This window comes from Panthera leo, chromosome C2 (assembly GCF_018350215.1).
Source record: "Panthera leo isolate Ple1 chromosome C2, P.leo_Ple1_pat1.1, whole genome shotgun sequence".
Classification (NCBI taxonomy): domain Eukaryota; kingdom Metazoa; phylum Chordata; class Mammalia; order Carnivora; family Felidae; genus Panthera; species Panthera leo.
In genome coordinates this window covers 61,380,308-61,400,268 of record NC_056687.1, presented here as the reverse complement: position 1 = coordinate 61,400,268, position 19,961 = coordinate 61,380,308, and the positions used below count along the sequence as shown (strand labels likewise).

Sequence of the window (19,961 nt, the reverse complement as noted above, 5' to 3'; positions counted from 1 at the left end):
CAGTTATTTGAGTTTGAATTCCAGCTCTATCTATATTACATCAAGTCTTCTGAACCTTAGTTTTCTCGTCTATAAAATCTTCACAGGGTTGTTAGGAAGAATGAGTGGAATGATTCATACAAAGCACTTAAACAGAGCTCTGAAAACATGAAACCTGTACATGGCATACTAAACCATTTCCAGCTTTGTTCTCTCTCTAGTCAACCAAAGAATTGATCCTGAACTGACAAAACTTCTGTCACTATTTATGCTTTAAAAATATCTATAAGTGTGTGAGCATGGTTGAAGGGAGCTTTATTATGCACTATTTGTCTTTCATAGCTAGAAACACTGAGGTCTGAACTGTTAAGCTCTTTGGTTGAAGTCCCACTGCAGGATGAGTCAGGATAAACAATTCAGATCCTTAAACTCCTCATGCCATTGGGCTCTGTAACCAACAAACTCATAACCTACTGGGAAAAGAAAAGGACACTGATGTATCATGTTAATTCTGTAACAGATGAAAGGAACTTCAGGGTCATCTTTCTGAGATGATTGCCCAGGGGTTGGGCCCCAGGTGTTGAGAAGAGCAGATATTATAAGGTTTATTGAGAAGAATGTGACAGGGATGCATTATCAGGTGACAGGGTGATGAGGTGGGTGATAAGATTGCAAGTCAGCTCTGAGGTCAGCCTCAGGTTGAAGGAGGCAATGCGTGTGACACCCTGGTGGATGTGAAGAATTTTTAGTGACTTCTCTTTGCACTGAAGAGATGAGCTGATGAGCTTCCAGTTTAAGGCAGCAGCCTCCCTCTCCTGGGTCTAATCAGTTTCTAGGTTCCCGCCTTTCTATGGTCCCTTTTTTAACATAAATATTTTAAGGAGGGAGGGTGGAGAAGCAGCCCTGGAAATCCCAGCTTTGTCATGTTTCAAGACAAAGCTACAGATATAACATAGGCATCCAAAACGTACTATGGGGAGAAGGGACAGATGCACTGAAAAGAGATGGATTGGCTGGAGGGAGAAGAGGAGGAGAGACATGACTGGCAGCAACTATCAAACAGAAAGACTTATATCTGTTTTCTGAGAAAAGAGGAGGCAAGGTGAAAGCAGAGCTTGCTAAATATAAATGTCAGCTGCAAGCCTGAACTGCAAAGTAGTGAAAATAGTCCTTGATAGAAAAGAAAAACACTCACCAAACTCCCCTTTATTGCCATGAGGTTTTCTTTTTAATTATTATTGTACCTTCTCTTTTTGAGGTAGAGAATGAGAAATTTGTAAATAATAGAAATCAGGGCTTCTCCCTCCATCCTACTCCAAAAGCCAAGAGTTAAACATTTAGGAGAACACAACTGATAAGAATCATACGGAAAGTTTGTTGAATATTCATTTCTGTGGACGCATCTACAAAGATTCTAATCTAATGGGTCTGCAGTAGCATCCAGGACTATGCATTTTTAGCAAACTCCCTAGTGATGCTGATGTGAGGGGTCCAATGATCATACTATGAAAAACATTATTCTACATGGTCAGTGCCCACCCCAAACTTAACCCAACACTCAGGGGCATCTAGAGCAAAAAAATATATGTTTACATGGCCAATCCAAATAAATCTGGATAAGAACAGTACTATCAGTATAAACACTTCTTTTCCTTGAAGGGTTTCTTCTAAATTAGGAATCTATAGGGGCGCCTGGGTGGCTCAGTCGATTAAGTGTCTGACTCTGGCTCAGTTCATGATCTTGTGATCTGTGGGTTTGAGCCCCAAGCTGGGCTCTGTGCTGACAGCTCAGAGCCTGGAGCCTGCTTCAGATTCTGTGTCTCCCTCTCTCTCTGTCCTTCCCACACCTCCCTCTATCTCTCTCTAAAATAAATAAATATTAAAGAAAATTATAAACTAGGTATCTATAAAGGATAGCTCTTTCCAGAACAAAGGGTAGTCTCCCTCCAAATCAATTCCCATTTCATTCTTAGAAGGTAACTTTTTAAGGCAGAAGCTTTATTCTTACTTTCAAAAAATACTAAAACTTAGTCTATACTCTGTTACAGGGATAGTGTCAGATCCTAGACCAAGATCACTTTCCTCATTTCCCAAAAGCACTGGGAACTACGAGATCCCTTAACAAAAAGGGTAAACTATTTTTCTCCCCAAATAATGGGGAATGGAAACAGAAAATGGACAGGATTGCTTCATCAGGGATTATTTTTTTCTCATAATTTTTCTTTTTCTATTCAGTTTTATTTTTAAATAATAATATTAGGCCAAATTTAATTTCTGTCTTAGTTTATAACCATCCAGGGAAGACTAATACTGCATTAGTAGTTTGATAAGGAAAGCTTGATTCAGAGTTGACCTTTTAATAACTCAAGAGTTGTAAGGGTTAGGCAATAACAAATGAAAATAGAAATGCCTCCTGGGGCACACTACTGAGACTGCGATCTTCAGTTCTGAGAGGTTCTCAGAGAGTACCCATCTATCTTTGTGCATCCAGGCCCTTTGAATCTGGGACAGGCATTGGAAGGCTCATGTCAAATCATTCCATTTCATATTCAAAAGGGCTCCAGTATCTTTGATCTTTGTAAGTGGAAGAAACTTTGTCTTGAATCCAAATCCCCTTCCAAATGCTACACCATTTCTTTTCTTTCTTTTATAAGCAACTTCTTTTAAAAAAATTCCCCTTACTTGCTGTCTCCCCTTATTGCCATCTATTTAGTTGTCAACTCAGTGCAGCCAAATTTTCAACCCACCTCTGCTCTGAAACCCTTCTTGCTAAGGTCACCAATGCTTTCAAATCCAACAGTTACATCTCTTACATATCTAACTTGACTTCTCAACAACAGTCAACACAGTTACTGTTATCCTCTCTGACACCATCCTCTTGGTTTTATCCAACTTTATGGCATTTCTTTATTAGATTTGTATTTGTTAGCATTTCCTCCTCAGCTTGCCTGGCCTCCTCTAAATATAGGAATTCTTTGGCCCTCTGGTCTATCTCCATTCTCCCAGGTGATCTCATCCAGCTGTATAATTAAAACACCATCTACAGACCAATTAATCCACAATTTACATTTCCAGTTCTGACCCCTTCTCTGCATTACAACCTAATGTATTCAACTTCCTACATAAACATATTAGATCCAATGAAACTCTCATTCCCTCCAAATATTATATCCCAAATCTTCCTGTAGTACATTATCCCCACTCACCCAGTTGCACGGCCCAAACCCTAGTTGTTATCTTTGATTCTTTCTCCTTTTGTCACTGCCTGTATCCAATCTCTAACTGCACTGCCTCACCTTACTGCAAGCTACCAGCACCGTTCAACTACACTGCTGCATTATCTCCTAGACATCACTTTGCTGGTGTCCTTGCCTCCCAATAATCAACTCTGTACAAAGCATCAGAGTGGTTGTTTTAAAATCACATAATGCTCCTTTGCTTTGAACTGGCTTCCGACCTCCTCCTATGGTCTCAAGACCCTATGTGATTCTGTCCTTTCCAGAACGCTCTCTTTCTCCTGCTTCAGCCACATTAATCTTTTATTAATTTTCTTTGAAACTTCAAGCTCATTTCCACCATAGGGTTTTCAACCTTGGCTTCCTCTGTCTAGACCAACCTCTCCCTGTCTCTTCATGTGATCAACTAGTTCTCATCATTTGGATCTTGGTTCAATTGTCATTTCCTCCAAGAGGCATTCTGGCCACCCCAGGTAAGATGGACATTTTACAGTCAGATACCCTATCACATCACCTTGTTTTGTCTTTTGTGTAGCACATATCATGACCTGAAATCCTGTTCATTTGTTGATGACCTATCTCTCATGCCCACTAGATGGTAAGTTCCATGACAGTAGTAACCAGTGTTTTGGTTAGTGCCTGGGAGATAACAGGGACATAAAAAATATTGAGTTTTAAATTTTATAATGATTATATAAATCATGAATTATATTCAAAGCTGTACAATGTTGGCAATGAATACGCCCTTTAGAATTTCTTTTATTTTCATGTGGTAGTGCATCCTGGTTGAGCCCTACCTAAAACTCAGATTATCTGAAGGACTATCATAAATTACTGGGTGGGAAGCTTCTTGGTGTCTGTTTCATTGATTTTCACTAATGGAAAATATCTTTAAAAAGAAAGTTTGTAAGAAAATCCAAAGAATTCAGGAGCAGCTATAGAGTGGGAGTAATGAGGTGAAAGAGGGAAGACTATTTCTCAGCCAAATCTAAAGCACTAGGGACCAAGTCTATGTGGAAGGGAGTTACCAGAAGAAGCAAAGAGAGCTGGTTGGTTTTGTTTTTGTTTTGTTTTGCTTTGTTTTTAGAAATATGGTAAAGCAGAAAAACACAAACAATGTTGATTCAATGCCCAGGTAGCAAAGTGGGACACTGCATTGGGAAAAGGGTATCTCAGCATCTCTTTTCACTTGTGGCACCCAGTGTACTGTGGAAAACACTGATCTCCATGGCATTTCAAGAGTGTGTAGTTTTGGGAGACCTTGGAAACAGTCCTCTGGGCAGAAAGTCAGAGTCCTTCCTTCTTGATTCTGCTTCCTTAGGATTAGCTCTTATCTTAGGCCACCATGCTTATAAATGGCTATAGCAGAACCAGACACTACATAGTCTCTCATTCATGTCCTCAGGAAGACTGTGAAAGTTCATTGCTATGAGTTCTAGGAAAAAAATATCACTCTATCTCCTCAGCTTTGACTCAATCAAAGGAGATGGACACCCCCTGAACTAAGATTGGGAACAGAGAGATGACTGTGGCAAGTGATTTCTTTTCACTCATTCATTCTTCAGCACTTATTGAGCACCTACCATGTTCCTGGCACTCATCTAGGTGCTAAATACGGCATGGGGAACAGCATTCAAAATCCCTTAAATTATAGCAAAATGCCCAAGATTTCAAAGACACTTACTTATGGCTCTATCTTGGGTAATCCACTCATTTTCTGGAAATGGGGGTTGTACCCAGGGTGTCTCTTCCACACTAAAGGAAAGAGGAAGGAACCCTTCGGCTGTCAGTTCTCCTCATTTGTAAGTCTTGCATGATGTGACTCGCCTGCTACACAGAGCCACACTCACCCGGGGCAACCACAACCTTTCCCCTGAATTCAGAGGCTGTCAGCTGCTGCAACTATTTGCTTTACCCACTATCCAAGCATATGCGTGGATGGAAAGGAGACTTCGAGAGCAGAAGCACGGATGATGGGGTTATGGCTTCCTCTAGACACTGGAGAAATTTTGTCTGTGCCCTCCTGACAGAGAGGCATTCACTGCATTTTAATATAATGCTATTCTCCACAGATATTTCATTTTCAGGCTAGTGGAAAAGTGAGGCATCAGAAGGGAGAATGCTGATGGAGGTTTGGGTAAAGAAAAGAGAGCTGATAAACATTTCCCTTCTGAAGCAATATGAAAACACCCACATTAAGGATAAGTAGCTTGCCTGAGAAAAGTCAAAGTCAAAATGAAGTACGAATTATTGATTTTCAGTAAGTCAGGAACTAACATTCTACTTTTACCCCCACTCCATGTTCTCTAATTTTGGCACTAATTCAACAGTCTCTTTCAGGTCCAGAAGCCTACCTTTAAAATATCACTCTATATTTTCCTTTTATCTTCCTTCCTCATCCTCTCTTTTCATATTTTCTCTCCTCTTTTATCCTCTCTCCCCCTCCCATTTTCATTTCTCTCATTCTCTTGCTCCTCTCTTCTCCCCTCTTTTTGCTTTAGGATGTATCCTAGCAACAGCTATTTCAATTTAGAAAGGATGGGAAGGGCCACCGGTGTTGCCAAGGTTACCAGTATTTCCTGCTGTCATTGGAGGAAGTAACCTGTGTGTCGATCACAATGGAATCAGATACCCTGACACCTTTCTTGCTATGCTGCCTGTCTCTTGAATGAGAGAGTCTTCCATATCAAAAAGTTTTACTAAACTGTCTCACAGTGTCATGGATGTTTTCATTTAGTGATAAATTATTCTATAACCTAGATGTTTATAGAAAAGTGTAGGGAAATATAAAATGGTAAAATGACAATAGTCATTTTAGACATCATTTTGACATCATTTTAGAGGGCAGCAATTCTATTCATCTGAGATATACTGTCAGATTTCCAAAAACAAGATAACAATATTGTTGGCCAGTAGAGCCCATTTTATGATAATGACTCAATATCAGATACATTTGCCCTTTAAAAATATAATAATCATGGTAATTTGTACCAATATACCGTCATTTAGGTGCTATATCCACTTAAAAGATAAAAATCTTTTTAAAAATTTCTCCAAATTAACCACCATCATAAAAAATTAAAAATTCATGGGGCGCCTGGGTGGCTTGGTCGGTTGGGCGTCCGACTTCGGCTCAGGTCATGATCTCACGGTCCGTGAGTTCGAGCCCCGCGTCGGGCTCTGTGCTGACAGCTCAGAGCCTGGAGCCTGTTTCAGATTCTGTGTCTCCCTCTCTCTCTGCTCCTCCCCTGTTCATGCTCTGTCTCTCTCTGTCTCAAAAATAAATAAACGTTAAAAAAAAAAAAAATTAAAAAAAAAAAATTCATTCAGTAGGACCTTTTTTATTTGTCATAAAATGATAGCCATTAGTGTCCAGGAACTATTTCAAAGATTATTTACATCAGGCCCAAAGCATAAGGCCCAGAAGACCCAAGACCAACCTCCAGGTGTGGCCCCAGTTCTGAACTCACATTGCCCAGATGAGTCAGGCTAAAATATCTATGAGTTTTCTTTGTCATAGAACCTTATAGAGGCATACCCCTTACAAAACCCTCATACTTCCTTATTTCATTCCCACAGTGGCTATGTGAGGATGCACTTTCCCCATTTTACAGATGATCAAACTAAAAGCCAGGGAGTTTGAGTGAGTTAAGTGGCAGAAGACCTGGCATGAAGACTTCTGATTTGTAAGTCATTGTATAGCACTTGTCTTCCACCATATGTGGATGATATAGAACCTATGCATGACCTCTTCCCCTACTAGTTTGTCCTGGAAATATTTCCTGCATAAATCACTTGCACACGAATCCTCCTCTGGAATCAACTTCTGGTTGGGGAACCCAACTCCTGCAACTCTTAACAGAGTGCTTTCCCCATCCATGGCTCCAGCTCTCACTATTCCCTTCCCTTGGCCCTTGGGAGTGGGGAATGATTCCCATTGTTGCTAGCCCCAGGGTGTTTTAACAGTCTTGGTGGTTCCATTAACTCTGCTCACACTCACTCTTTAGTTCTATAATTGAAGTCTCATGAGGTACCTTAGTTTGTTTCTGTTTAATGCATATACCATAACTGTTAGAGCCTCTTAACTGATCTCCCCAACTTCTCTTTCACTCCCTTCTCTCCTTCAATCCATTCTCCATAGACTGGCTAGAGGATATTTTAAATCACATCATTAGATCATATCATTCCCCACTTAAAACCATTAATGGATCCCCACCATGCACAGATAATGTTCACATTCCCTGCCATCATATAGGAACTCTTTCATGCTTCAGCTGACATCTTCAGCCACAACGCTGACCACTTCCTTCCTAATCTACTTACATTGCAGCAATACCAAACTACATATAATTCCCAACACAGATCAGGGTTGCATCTTACCTCTGTGGTTTGGTTCAACTCATGCTTCCCTCATAGCGTAGCATGCTCTCCTCTCCTCCAAACATCACTAATTGATTCCCTAGTTCAAGCCAGTGTCATCTCTCCAGGAAGAGTGTGGTTGCTTCAAGACAGAGATAATTCATTTATTAATTTGTAGGCTATCAGTTTCATCTTGACACAGAATAGAAAGCATGTTGAATGACTGGTCTTTCAAGGAGTGAAAATAGCTACTACTGCACTACAACACCTTTGCAAACCCTCAATTATCATTGAAGATATCTTTGAAAAGTGAACCAGTAATGTTAATAATTGCCACTTACTTCTGCCCACTCTGTACCACTTAATGTATAATATTATTATTTAATCTTCACAACAAATATAAGGTATTGTTATTTTTTTTTTTTCTTTTTTAAGATGAGGACAATAAAGCTCAGAAAGATAAGAAATGTTCCTTAGGTCACACAGCTAATAAGGGGTGGACTTGGGATTTGAGTCCTTCCGTGTCTATCTTCATTCCCAGGACTGTGTTCTCTCCTTTACAGAGAAGCATCCATGTCATAATGTAAAGCAGAACTGGGCAAAGCCCTCACTCCACTTCTATTCCCAGCATCCAGGTCACCATGAAGAAGAGGGACACTCAGTGGTTTCACACATTCATGAACAGCGCTATAAATACTGTATATGTGCATCTATTTCTAGCCATTTTAGATGACATTTTGTTTGGTGGCATTTCATCTAAAGAGATGGTGGAGCAAGAGACAGATATTTACACAGGACAAATAAATCCTTACTATATACTATACACAATAAAACACCCATGGAACATTACTTCCCTGCAAGAGCTACTACTACTGCCTGAATTCCTGTGAATGTATTTCACTGGTTCTCTTTAGGACTCAGCAAGGCCCTGATCACATGCTGATCACACACAGAGAGCCAGATTCAGACAATTAAAGTTGTGATTTGTTTTTGCTCCCATCAAAACTTGATAACTAAATGGTAGCAGTAGTTAATGTAGCATTTTATAAGCAACAGTGAATTACCCATGGTTAGTGACTAATAATAAATTAGTATGATTATACTCAACACAGACAAAAAATGTCTACAGATGGGAGCTAATGTCACAAGCATGAAAAAGAGAAAGTCGGAATCAGGTTACACAAAATCACGGAACAGGCAACTTGAAAAAACAGATCTGTCTCCTTTTGACTTCTGCTTGGGTCAGAACCTCCTTGACCACTGCATGATGTGGCCACCACAATGGCAAGATGGCTCTTCTCTGCCTTCTCTCTCACCCCAATGAAGGGACCAGCTTATATAGGTTCTGCCTAGGACTTCACTGGTTTTAGTACAGAAAATTCTGTATTTATTACTTAAATTTGGCTTCCAGTTATGGTAACTGTGGTAGGCAGAATAACGGCTTCCCAAAGATATCTGAATCCTATTCCCTGGAATCTGTGACTATGTTACCTTACATGGCAAAAGGACTTTACAAATATGAGTAAGAATTGTGAAGTGAAAAGATTAGCTTGGATTATCCAGTTGGGCCCTACCTAATCACATTGTCCTTAAAATCAGAGTTTTTTCTGGCTGTAGTCAGAGAGACATGTGACTACAGAAGAATGGTCACAGAAATGCAACATTACTGGTTTTGAAGACAGAGGAAGCTTCTAGAAACTGGAACAAGCAATGAAATGAACTCTCGTTAAGCCTTCAGAAAGAAACAGCCCTGCTATACTTTGATTTTAGCCCAGTGAGACCCACACTGGAATTCTGATCTATAGAACTGCAAAGAGAATAAATGTGTTGTTTGAAGCTGTAAGTCTGTGGTAATTTGTTTTGGTAGCAGTAAAAACACTAATGCAGTAACCACCTCATCCTGGTTTGCCCAGGACTGTTCAGTTTTAAAACTAAAAATCCCACATCCTGGAATTCCTTCAGTCCTGGACAAACCAGGACTGTTGTTCACTCTACCCTCATTTCTCATTCCCAGGGTTGGGCTGTAGAATTCTCCACGGATACTTAGGTACCCTCCAATGAAATTATCTGGCTTCTCAAAAGATGCCCTAAAGCAACAATTCTCAAACATTAGTGTGAATCAGAATCACCTGGAGGGCTTGTTAAACCAGATTGCTAGGCCTACCCCCAGAGTTTCTGATTCAGTAGATCAAGAATGAAGCATGAGAATTTGCATTTCTAACATCTCCTCAGTACATAATGATGTCCTTCTGAGGCCTATACTTTTAAACCACTGTCCTAAGAGACAAAAACCTCTGGGGCAACCATGAATAGAGTTTCATCTGCCCATGTGCCAGGCATAGATAAAAATGAGATGGATTTGTGGGCAGGTATCAACTGTTAGAGCTGATCAAACACACAAGTCTGAATCTTCTTGATCTGCTAGAGCACATGTGAAAGACTTTCATTTCTGTCTTTGATAAACTTTGGCCCCTGGGCAAGTGACCTACTACTCTGACTCTCTGAATAGGAGCTAACCCATGTAAAGCACCTGGCCTGGTGTCTGTCATATGACACTGCTCAATACACGATAGTCACATAAGAAAGAAGCCAGTCTTTTCCAAAATATCACTCACACAGCTCACACACCTAATGAGAATGTGGAATGGGGAGGTGGGTATTTGCCATTGAACTTTGGTGTGAATATCTGAAGTCTTGGTTATACTATTCAAATTCAGCAATATTCCCACCACAAATTCAAAAATACTGATTTCCAGGATTCTCCTATTTTTCATTCATTCAAAAACATGTTTGAAACAACTCTTATGTACAAATAACCAAGTTAAATGTTGTAGTCCCTTCCAAGTGTAGGGTTCATCAATTATTCAACAAATATGTATTAAGGGCCTACATAGTGTGGCCAGACACTATTGTAGGTGCTGACATTACAATGGGCAAGAAGACAGAAAAGATCTCTGCTCCCACAGAACTCATGTTTTAGGGAAGCTAAACAGCATGCAAAAATAGAGGAGAAAAGAGGTGAATGAGAATGTCAGTGGTCTCATGTATTATGACAAGATAAAACTGGCCAGGGATTGCCTTATAATAAAAAGGTAGTTCTGGATGTCCTCTATAAGAAGGTGGTATTTGAGTTGAGATCTGAATAACTGGGAAAATCATTGCAATCAGAGGAATAGCTAGAATAAACTAAGAAGGAATGAGCTTGGTACATACAAGAAGTGGCCAAAAGAAGAACAATGTGAATGGATCATAGTGCACAATGGGGAGAGACAGGACATGGAAGGATACTGTGATTCTATGATGTTGTAGATCCTGGACTGCCATGGATTATCTTTGGCAGCAGGAAGCTTTATTAGGTGGAAAAACAACAACAACAACTGATTTTAAGGTATATATCCCATACATGGTTAGTTTTTTATGTCCGTTATTCTGATGGCTAATCTGGTTTCGGCTTGTAGGAGGCATATGTTATTGTCAATCAAACTTTTCTTTTTCCTCTTTTTCTAGAAAAGTCAGCAGTTCTCCTATTCCTACAGTTTGGTTGGTTGGGGTAAGATTCCAATCAGAGTGTTACCCTAGCCACAGGGATGTAAATAGCATAGGCAAAACCAATCAGAAATTTTCTTGGGATTTTTCTAACTAAAATTAATGGGAATAGCTCTTCTTCCTCACAAGTTATGAAGCTTTAAAGATAAAAACCTGAGGCAGCTTATAGACACGGTTGCAGCCTTATGGGGAGAGCTGGTGTTAATGAGTGAAAAGAGAGAAGTAGAGTTGAAGTATGGGGAGACAGATATGGAAATCTGAGGTCCTCATTTGCCTAGATGAAGACCACAGGACCTATACTTCCCCCACTATTGCCACAGTTTGGTTCTCTGAGCAAAAAATTCCTCTATGGTTTTAAGATAGCTTGAGTGGAGCTTCCATCATTTCAACTGAGCTGTTACACTATTCATGACTTCACCTTGAACCTGGGTGTTTCCCAATTCCTGTCTGCTTGGTCTTGTCACAGCCTCCCCAGGCACCCAACCTCTGTTTATATGCAGCTTTCCTTGATTCTCCCTATTTGGAAAGGGGTATAACATAGTTGTTAGAACCTGAGCTTTAAAGATACAGATTTGTGACTGAACTCCAGCTCATTTTAGACTAACTACCTGGCCTAAGTCAAGTTTAACTGATCTGAGTTCCAGTTCCCTCACCTGTAGGGAAATGGAAATAATAAGAGTGCTTGCCCCCCAAATTAAGTACAAATTTTTTTGAATTGGGGTGGGGAGTGCAGGGGTTAAGTGAGATAATGAAAGTAAGGCACACAGCACCATAAATGGTAGCCTTTATTATAACTCAGCATTCAGTGCCCCTTCTCTTTGGGGTTTGCTTTCTGCTGCCGGCCAAATGGAATAAAATTGCTTCATCATTTTCATTTTCTCCCCCACTACTGCCTTGTTGCCTGGATTATCAGTCCATAATCTATAAAAGAAAAATTGGGCTGTGTCCCCATGCAGATATAAGTAAAACTGAGGTGTGTGCCCCCTCCAAGTGCAGGTGCTGTGTACTTGAGATCACTGATGCTATTGTAAGACACTGTGTCACTGCTCTGACATGAGAAAGGGTGAGATTGGCTACACACAGTTTTACAAACTGGTAGGTGTTTGGAATTGAACTATGAAGGTGTTCTACTATTCAGAGTGTTGACAAGATAATATATGCAAAGCATTTGGTTTGCTTGAAAGACAGGTAGGAGCAAAATACAAAGTAGGATTAATTATTGATTATTTGAGGGAAGGAGAAATAGGAAAGCAGAGACACATACTTCTCTCTTGGCATATTTTACATTCTGCCTTGTGTTGCAATTATTTCCCTATCAAGATTATAAACTCTGAGATGAGAGTTTTGCCTTATGAATTATTGTATCTCCTATAATCTCTGGAAAATAGGTTTCCAACAAATGTTGGTTAAATGAATATTGAATGAATAATTGGAATATATGGTTAATGACAAAACAACATTTACTTTGTGTGAAATAAATAAGCAAGTAAGAAGGCAGTGTGATATTGTGAGAGAAGAATTTTTAGGTTCAAATCCAAGTTCTTCCATTCATTGGTTTTATAAACTTAGGTCAATACTTGATAGATTTTATCTTTTTTTCATCTAAATAATAGGAAGTTCAATGCCCACTTGGCATATCTGTGGTGAGGATTAAGTATAACAATGCCCAGAACTGCTATAAATTATAATTATTAGTAGAATTTTAATGTATTAAGTTATATTCTAGGTAGTTCTGTTTGTTTCCCTCTGGTTAACCAAGTTACCTCACTGAATGGCCTTGATCAGACGCTTCCTTAAAATGGCCTGTTTCCCTCAATTACAACTGGAGAACATTGCATCTTAAACTATTTTTCTTTCTCTTATTTTAAATGTAATTAAATCAACATTCTAGGCCAAGTTTTAAAAAAACAAGACTTCACACTTACTGTACTACAACTAGGCATATCTCCTGCTTTGGTCAGGCATTCCAGATGGCTGCTGCATTCCCTTGGCTGTTCCTTTGCTTGTGAGGTTTTTCTGGGATTGAGTTTGTTCTTAAGAGGCATCAAAGACCCTTGATAAAACATGGCAGGTGTTCTTTAAAATGCTTTTTAAATTTATCACTCAGTTAAAAAATGCTTAGGAAGAAAATAAATCTGTTTGTGGATCCAACTCAGGAAGAAACTAGAGTGATAGCACAGATAATTCACCCGTTAAGTTGCTCACTAGGCCCAGCAAACTCTTAATCCTCCAGATATTTTTCGCTTGACTTAGGAAGGCAGCAAAGTATTGCCACCCCCACCTTCCATGATGAATGCTCCATATAATGATCAAATCACCCACTTCTTAATTCTAGGTCAATTTCAGAGAATTTCTGATGGGCTACTAGATGGAAAATTCAGGGTTTGGGAAAGGTGAGGGAGGGAGGGATGGATGGAGAGCTTCTAGTAGGCTGGACTTAAGAGTATAGCTCATAAAAAATAATCACATACCGATGATGGGCAACCTTTCCAGTGACATGTCTTTTTTGTACCACAGTATGGTAAAAAGAAATCATTGTCTTCAGTTTTGAAACACCACACAGGGGATGCCTGGCTGGCTCAGTTGGTAGAGCATGTGACCCTTGATCTTGGGATTGTGGGTTCAAGCCTCCTGTGGGATGTAGAGATTACTTAAAAAAAAAAAAAGTTGAAGTACACACAAAACTAGTGTCCCAGGTACAGGGCAAAGGGAATCTATGAAAAACACTCCTCTGTTTCTTCTTTACTCTCACACAATTACCGCACAATACTTCTGACACCAGATGTGTGGGCTTTCCACACATCAGTCAATTCTCTGACACCAGTGAGGTGTCCTACAATTCAATACAATTCTGACACTAACCTGGAGTTAGTGTGTATCCCACAGGTGAAGGGCTCAGACTTACAAGATTGCCCCAACTTCAAACACCAACTGTAAGTCCCCAAGTTATCACCTATATTTTTAATTTTGTTTTTTAAGTAGGCTCATGCCCAAGGTGGGACTCAAACTCATGACCCTGAGACCAAGGGTCAGATGCTCCACCAACTGAGCCACCCAGGCACCCCTGTCACCTGTACTTTTGACCAACTGGCTTTAAATAGGGATTCCCATGACCCCTCCTTGGGTTCAATAATTTGCCAGAAAGGCTTATAGAGCTCAGAGGAACTCTCATTTACATTTAATGGTTTATTATCAAGGATATAATAAGGGGTACCTGGGTGGCTCAGTTGTTTACATGTCTGACTTCAGCTCAGGTCATGATCTCATTGTCTGTGAGTTTGAACCCCATGTCAGGCTCTGTGCTGACAGCTCAGAGCCTGGAGAAACTTCAGATTTTGTGTCTCACTCTCTCTCTGCCCCTCTCCTGCTCATGCTGTGTCTGTCTCTCTCTCTTTCAAAAATAAATAAACATTAAATTTTTTTAAAAAAAGATATAATAAAGAATATGAATAAATAGCCAGGTGAACAGATACATAGAATGAGGTCTAGAAAAGTGCTGAGCTCAGGAGCTTCTCGGTCCCTGTGAAGTTAAGGTGTGCCACCCTCCTGGCATATAGACCTGTTCACCACCCCAGAAGCTCTCTAAACCTGGTACTTGGGGATTTTTATGGAGGCTTCATCATGTAGGAAGAATGGATCATTAACACAATCTCCAGCTCCCCTCTTCTTCCTGGAGGATGAGGGGTAGACCTGAAAATTCCAACCTTCTAATCATAGCTTGGTCAGTCTGGCAACCAACCGTCATTCTGAAGCTGTCTAGAAGCCCACCAAGAGTCACCTCATTAGAGCAATAGACATTTCTAAATTCCAAGAGATTTAGGAGCTCTGTGTCAGGAACTTGGGTCAAAGACCAAATATTAGAACAAATGTTCCTACTACTCTTATCATTTGGGAAATTACAAGGATTTTAGGAACTTTGTGCCAGGAACTGGAGATAGAGACCAATATATATTTTTTCTATTATTTCACAAAATCTAACTACTCTATAAATAAAGCACAAAAATGAGAGTTGATACAGATGAAATGGGAAAGAGTCCTTTAGATTCTGTCTTTGATCAATTTTCCAAAGTCAGTCTCCCCTGAGCAAACAATTGGTCAAATGACCAGCTAAAAGAATACATGTGCTGTCTGGTTTTTATTTGGTCTTCATACAATGTTTTAAGAAATGTCCAATCTGTCTCTGACCAAACTCCCTTCTGCTACAGCTGGAGACAGCAGAGAATAGTTTTTGTAAGCTTTCCTGAGCCACAGCTGTGATGAAGGACCTTTCCCAAAGCCAGAAGTTCTGTGACCTGATCTACCTCAGTCTCTAGCATCATCCCCATAGGTACAACTAGTCCACTCTTAGTGATAGGTGACTGTGTCCAGTGTAGTCCGTGGGCAACACCCAGTTTTGTCACCTCCCCTTCCTAGGCTTCCATCACTCTTCTGCTATCCCTTGGCTACCCAAGAGTCCCAACCACAGATGTCCAGTGGGACTCTACCCTCCTGCTATACCTGCCCATTTCCCTTGGGCACTTCCCACATACACTTCTCTCTTTGTCTCATACCTTAGAACCTATCTGTTTTCCAAGGTGAAAGCTAGTTAAACTGATAAATGGAGTGTATTACTCTTTCCAGAGGGCATATTCATATTTTAGTGAGTGGCTTATAGAGGAATAGCCTATAAATACTAAAATAATAAATAGCTCTCATTTATTGTGCATCTAATACACATCAGGCACCAAGAATCACTTTACATCCATTATTTCTATTCTGTGCCTCAATTGCATAGGGCATATATTTGCCATTTTACATAATGAGGAAACTGAAACAATTTGCATGAGGTCACAGATCCAGTAATGGACAAGGCTAGAAAATGATTCTGGGTCTATCTGGGTTGATCTGACTGAGCATCTCTAATGCAGGACTTTAGGTAATAAACAATAACCACAAAACACTTTCAATGCCATAATAGTAAAGTAACTTGGGGGTGAATAGTGTCCTCAATAACTTTTATATCACACCTCATTGTAGGCAGCTCTTCCCATCAAGACAATCTTGATCTAAACTAAACATTTTACTGGTCATCAATCCCAAGGTAAACAGATCTAAAGAGCTCTCTTGATCTCAAATCCCTGTCGATCTTGAATATAGAGCTTCTCTGCTTTCTCCAGGTTAGAAATGGGGATCTCACAGGACAGTTCATAAAGGATTGAGAAGTCAGTTGAAAGACAGAATTCCATTAAAGCTGAGGATCAAGCCTGTTGAGCTAAACGTACACCCCTCTGTGACCATGGCGATATCCAGGGAACCCAAGAAAGCACAGTTTGGTCTATGAAGAGAAATAGGATGAGACCTGTAAAAAGGTAGACTTGGTGAGTAATCAAGACGAGAAAGATGTGGGCCAAGAATAGAAGGGCACTAAATTCAGAAACAATTCGTCTTCAAGTAATCTCCAAAGCTGAGAAAAGTTGCAAGTTCCATTTAGGTAACTACTTTTCTGTTTTTTTTTTATGAACAAAGACTCTCACATCCCTAGGAAAGCAGAGTTTATTATACCTAAGACAGTAATCATGAGAGTATCTCTGTTGACATAGTACTGGAATGACAAAGAAGAATATTATGTAAGCCCCCAAGGCAAAGCTAAAAAGGAGGAGTCCAAAGACATTGGGTTGTGGCTGTCAAAGGGCACATGCCCACACCCCCCTACTTGCCAAAACTTTGCATCCAACAAACTACCTACCTCCCGACACACACACTCCCTTTCTCCATCCATCCCAGTGAACTGGAATTCATGGAGCACTTTTTCCATGGAAGACCTTGGGTTTGGTAACTGAGAAATACAAAGATGCATGAAACATAGCCTTGGGTCTGTGGTATTTCCTAGACCCAGAGAATCACACAGCTGAAAGTAAGGGCTTTTCACTAGAACTGCATTTAAATCACTTTAAATTCTTGTAAGTCTTTCAAAGTCAAACCTTTTTTTTTCAAGGGTCCCACTGCAAAGTCTATGAACCTAAAAACAGCAGTCACTAACATTCTGCGACCATGTAACTCTACTGACTACTTCATAGGCATTCTTTAATCCTCACAGAGACCCTCTGGGAGAGGTATTATTATCCCTGTTTTATAGATGAGAAATTGAGGTCTAGAAAGGTTAATCAGTGACCAAGCTGGAATATTCAAGGAAGTCTGACTCCAAAGCCAATGTTAATATTTACCCTACTGCCCCTCACTTGCGTTATACCAGAATGGGTGTCTGGGATCACATTTATACCACAGATCCCTGAAATCATGGTGGGTAGAAGGACAGGTGAGGCAACCACCCCATATATTCGACTAGGGGAAAAATCTGGTCTTTTTAATAAATCTAATGAGATGATAACAATCAAGGATATGGCCCAGAATTAGAAAGTGGGTGGAGGTCAGTCAATTTTCTGCAAGCAATAATAAAATAGATCCCTAAGGCGGGTAGCGTTGCCATATGGAGATGGTATGGAACAATTCATTTTCACGGTGCACTAGAAGACAGCACAACACCTCTTATTGAGTCCCAAATCTGCCACTTACTAATTGTATGACTTTGGACATGTCACAGCTTCTGAGTCTTAGTCTCCTCATCTGTGAAATGACTGTGTCACAGTGCCTGCCCCAGGCCTGCTGTGGAACTCAACAGAATAACACACACAAATCAATTAAAAAACTACCAGTGCTCTTGCAAAATTGGCTATTTTAAGTTTTAAGTTACTTCCACTTCCACGGAGATTTCCTTTATGTTCTACATCCCTTTTCTGTCTATCTCCCTGCCTCTCACTATGCCATTTTCTCAGAAAGCCACAGATTTCAATGTTCAGGGATAGAATGTGATTTCTTTATGATCAATCATTCAAACAAGTGGGTAGAAAAAGTTCCATGAAAAAGAGACCAGGATGCTCAGATCGACAGCTAGTGGCATCTGTGACAGCTGCTCAGGGCAGCATCTTCTTCTCACCATGGGCCTCAGGAATCCTGAGCCGGGTGGCAGGGAATCCTGCTGTTGGCTCCTGGTTTTCTTCTCTGCAGGCTGACGCTCAGGGAAAGCAAACTCCTTCCCCATTTGCCTGAGGGGAGAGATGCCTAATTATGTACTGTGCTTCTGATTTCCCTCTGGAAGGCTGGCGCCAGGGCCTGAACTCAGCTCTCCCTCAAATCTCCAGAGACACAGGCTCCTGGAAAGCCTCAGCCACCGCCCTTCCCCCACCCTGCCTGAGCATACAGGCTCACGCAGCCCCCCACCTCCCCAGAACACAGACAGACAATGGCTGTCAGCACCAGTCCAACCCCACCCAATACCACCACCCTGAGACCAGGATGGAGAGAGTCAGGAATACAGTGGGTGACCAGAGGCACTGCTCTGCACAGAATAGCTCTTGAGGCTTTGACCAAGCCTGTTTTAAATATTCTATTCACATGTATATTCCACCAGTGCTTTGACAGTTTTTCCCTGGTGAGCAGGCCCTGATTTTCATATTTCTTCCCCTTGCTTTCAGAGAGCTTGCCTTGTAGGAAAAAGCTCCCTTCCCCCCATCCCTGCCTGGTATTACCCCTGAGAACATTCCTGACTAAGGCTGTTTCCAGCCTGCATTCCCTGCCCCCTCCCTTCTATTGCTTGGAGAAACTATACAGTGAAAATTCAGAAAATATTTCATCCCCTTAGGAAAAAGCAATTTGAATGTTTTAGCAAGGAAATCACTTCAAAAGCATTTGCTTCCACCCACCCCCTCCAGCAGCCTGAGAAGCCAGGAAATGAAGGCAGATTCTACAGTACAGACACCATCAAAGAGTAAATCAACACCCCAGGGACTGCAGTGAGGGCCATTCTGTTGCATAAACACCCAGCCACAGCCCATTAAATGGGCCTGGTTTAACCAAATCACAGGGCTTTCCTCTGGGCTTCTAAGCCCAAGGGCTCCCTTTACTCCTGAGTGGCTGTCCACAGCATCATTCCCTCTGGTGTCTGCAGATTTCATCCATATGGTCTCCATTTCTCTTTCACAAAATGGATGATGTTGACTCTGTTAAATAAGAAGAGTCTCCAATCCACTGTGGTGGCACCTGCTACTAGCATCACATAAATTTACAGCTTGATTGATTCTGACCACATATTACATTGCCAATTTGATTTTCTTTTTTTCCCTTCCTCCCTTCTCAGCTACCCTCCTTCTTTCCTTTCTTAGAAAGAGGTGAAAAAGATGACAAACTGTAACGACAGTAAAATTATGACCTGTTTCTTTCAAATCATTGGCTCCAACTAGCCTTTAAAGCAAAGACCAATCTTAAGCTTTTTATGAAAGATTGTGAGTTTCTGTCACTGGAAAGAGGGACACTATGGTCCAGCAGTAGCAGGAGCAGCAGCACCTGGGCACAGGCTTGACAAGAAGAATCTCAGGCACTATCCCAGACCAACTCAAACAGTCTGCACTTTAACAAGATCTCCAGGTGATTCAAATGTAAGTTAAGGTTTGAGAAGCACTGGTCTATGGGATGGTGACACATCACACTCACCTTCCAGGACTTTTCCCTTACCATAAAACCACACTAAGTCATTGGTAACAGTGTCTGCTGCTCTGTGTGTAAAATTACCAAGTTCAGTGGCTCTGCTGACAGTATATACATAGGATCTTGTACAAGCTCAGTGAGCTATAGGGAGCTCACATGTCAGGAACTGAAACACAGGAAGGGGCCAATAGACTCAATTACTCTGGAAGCCAGTGCTGCCTGGTAGCTCAGCTTTGGCTAAGAAGACTCACCAGGAAGACAGGTTGCCCCAAGCCAGGTCTTATCAGCTGCTCCATAGCCTGTGAGCCCCTGCTGACCCTG

At 40.8% G+C, this 19,961-nt stretch overlaps 1 long non-coding RNA gene across 3 annotated transcripts in view; it reads left to right on the top strand.

The window, feature by feature from the left end:
- Nucleotides 1-19,961, top strand: part of LOC122230046 — a 115,732-nt gene that overhangs the window by 10,687 nt on the left and 85,084 nt on the right. For 2 of the 3 annotated variants that reach the window (XR_006207255.1, XR_006207256.1), the window contains 2 exons: nt 6,795-6,901; nt 9,174-9,410. This is a non-coding gene — a long non-coding RNA (uncharacterized LOC122230046). Of the gene's footprint in view, nt 1-6,794; nt 6,902-9,173; nt 9,411-19,961 lie in introns of those variants that run through there. The other variant, XR_006207257.1, reaches the window with a different exon arrangement.